The sequence below is a fragment of the Humulus lupulus genome, chromosome X (assembly GCF_963169125.1).
Source record: "Humulus lupulus chromosome X, drHumLupu1.1, whole genome shotgun sequence".
NCBI classification, from domain to species: Eukaryota; Viridiplantae; Streptophyta; class Magnoliopsida; order Rosales; family Cannabaceae; genus Humulus; species Humulus lupulus.
Window position 1 is genome coordinate 84,346,457 of NC_084802.1, and position 2,949 is coordinate 84,349,405.

The following is a 2,949-nucleotide window of genomic DNA, read 5'->3' on the forward strand; positions in this document are numbered from 1 at the left end:
CCACCTTGAGGTGCTTCTATGATTTCTGGAAGCACAATCAGGGTGCCAACTTTGATTACCTTCCTGAGAATGCGAGGGAGGTTAAGCTGGCTCGCTGCGCGACTCGACTGGCTGAAGAAGAGGGATCGAGGGTCCCTCCTTCCCCCGAAATCTCGCTGGCTGCCGGGATGGAGGGTGCAGATAATGAAGCCGTCGACCATAACACTCCCCAGGATCCTCCAGCTCCTTAATTTTTTCCTTTTATATTTCTTATTTTTTAATTACACGACCTACGGGTCGTGATGTAAAGACAATATAATTTTTTGGTTTGCTACACGGGCAGCTTTTACTTTTATTTTAAACAATTACATCCAAGCAGTTACTGCTTGCGGTGTAAAAGGATTGCTTTGATATCACAATATATTTGCATATTATTATAACATCTAATTGTTCGCATGACCGAACTTAGCATAGCACTTTGGTTTGATTTAAAAAAATATCAAAATTTTGAAAAATACTCTAAGTGCCCTAGCATGCTGTTGAGTCTAGTTTTTATTATGTTTTGGTGATGTTTTTAGTAGTCTTTTATTTCGTTTTTCCTTCATTTAGCGCGGGTTTATGCTTTGTTTGTTTGTCTATTGTGAATGTCAGGAAGAATTGAGCATGTGGAAGAAAATTCCAAAGAAAGGGAAGAAATAACTGAGTCTTCCATCATATTTTGATCAAGAATGGTTCTCAACACAATTTGGAAGTGTTGGTGAAATTTTGGGATGAAAACTTGAAGAATTGAGAATTCCCTTAAGAGCCACGGCATGAGCAAAGTGGAGCCGCGGCTAGGTGGGAAACAGAAGCATTGTTTTTCAGGAAGTCTTCAGGCCGCGGCATGGCTAGATAGAGCCGCGGCATAGATGGGCACTCTGCCCAGAAAGCGACGATGCGGGCCGCGGCATGGCTTCAGAGGGCCGCGGCATTGAGAGGATATTCTGCCCAGAAATTGTGATACGGGCCGCGGCATAGTGTATGTAGAGCCGCGGCCCGCCTCTTTAAAAATCTGAAATCTTAGGTTTTAAATGACGGAAAGGGGAAGGAAAACGTACGTACGGACGAAGGGAGAAGTTCTGGTTTTGAAGGCTCAAGCTTAGAGTATTTTTACATGTTTTTCTTCCTGATGTTATCTTTAGTTTTTGTTGTGATTAGTACTATGACTATGAACTAATTTTCTGTTTAGGATGTTCAATTGAATCTCTTGAATCTCTGTTATGACCTAATGCAATTTTAATTTCCTTCTTCTTCAATCTTCTTCAATTCCATATAATCTGTTCTTATAGAGTGATTATTGATTGGCCATCTTTAGTCAGATATATATGTTATTAAGTCAAAATCTGAGAAGTGAGATTTAATTCTGTTGTGGTTATATTGGACATAATTTTAATTTAGAACGAAAGTATCTGAATTAATTGTGTAACTGTTATTAAGTTGATTGAGATTAATGCTACCTTTGTGGTTCAATTTACCATAGAAATATAGGAAATTGTCACCTAGGTTGAGTTTATAATTCATAGTATGATTATAGGCTGCTGTATCAACTTGTTAATTAAATTAGGTAAAAAATAAGAAGAATTCACACTTTGCATTAGGGAATAATAGGGAGGATAGTTGATGAGATTGAATATCCTAATTGTTTCTCAGTGATTAAATTAAAAGTTTTTCTATTAGTTGTTATTCTATTCAATTTTCAATTATTGTTTCTGCAATTTATAAAAATCAAGAATTTCAATTCATCAAATAGAACAAGAAATTAATTGACTGGTAATTGATAAATCAGTCCTTGAGGACGATACTTGGTTTTACCATTTTATTACGAATTTGCGACTGTGTGCACTTGCATAGCAAAATTATCGCAACAAGTTTTTGGCGCCGTTGCCGGGGACTGAAAATAATTATCAATATCAGTCTAATTAATTTTTATTCTAATTTGATTTTAATTTCTCTTGTATCTAATCTGTTTAGTTGCTTAATTTATCTATCTCAGGTGAATTTTGGTATATGCGTGGCAAAAAAGGAAAGGACACACTTGTTCCTCTGAATCCTGAGATTGAAAAGTCTTGCAATCAAATCAGAAAGAACAAGAGAGAGGCCCAGAAATCTGTGAAGATGGCACAGAATGAAAGGGATGACAGGAATGTTCAAACTCCTGGAGTTGTACGAGGGGTTCAGGCTCAGACCAATGCTGAGAGGAGCCTGCGAGATTATGTGCTACCCACTCTGACGGGAGTACAAAATAGTATATGCCCACCAACTGTAGAGGCCAACAACTTTGAAATAAAGCCCGCTATTCTACAAATGGTGCAGTCTTCTGTGCAATTCAATGGGTTACCCTCTGAAGATCCTCACACCCATTTGTCCAATTTTCTGGAGTTATGTGGGACCTTCAGATACAATGGAGTGAGTGATGACGCAATCAAGCTCAGGCTTTTCCCATTTTCTCTAAGGGACAGAGCAAAAATTTGGCTGAACTCTCTGCAGCCAAACTCTATTGTCACCTGGCAAGATCTAGCTCAGAAATTTTTGTCCAAATTCTTCCCTCCGTCCAAAGCTGCTAAATTGAGGGGAGAGATAAATAACTTTTGCCAGAATCACGGAGAGTCATTATATGAGGCGTGGGAACGGTTTAAGGAACTCCTGAGAAGGTGTCCTCATCATGGCATTGAACAGTGGATGCTAGTACAGAACTTCTACAATGGTTTATGTCTGACAACCAGAACCATTATTGATGCTGCAGCAGGTGGCACTTTTATGAACAAGAGCGCAACTGGTGCTTATGAGCTGTTGGAGGACATGGCTAAAAACAACCATCAGTGGTCTAAGGAAAGATCATCAGGAGTTAGAAAGGTAGCTGGGGTGCATGAGCTGGATGCAATCACTGCTTCAACAGCGCAAGTAGCCTCTTTGACCAAGCAGTTGCAACAG

General features: G+C 39.2%; 1 non-coding gene across 1 annotated transcript; it reads right to left on the bottom strand.

Moving 5' to 3' along the window:
* Nucleotides 1-2,580: 2,580 nt before the first annotated feature.
* LOC133807681 (small nucleolar RNA R71) lies at nt 2,581-2,687 on the bottom strand. Its single transcript, XR_009879581.1, has one exon. It is a non-coding gene; the product is annotated as a small nucleolar RNA R71 (small nucleolar RNA).
* Nucleotides 2,688-2,949: the final 262 nt, after the last annotated feature.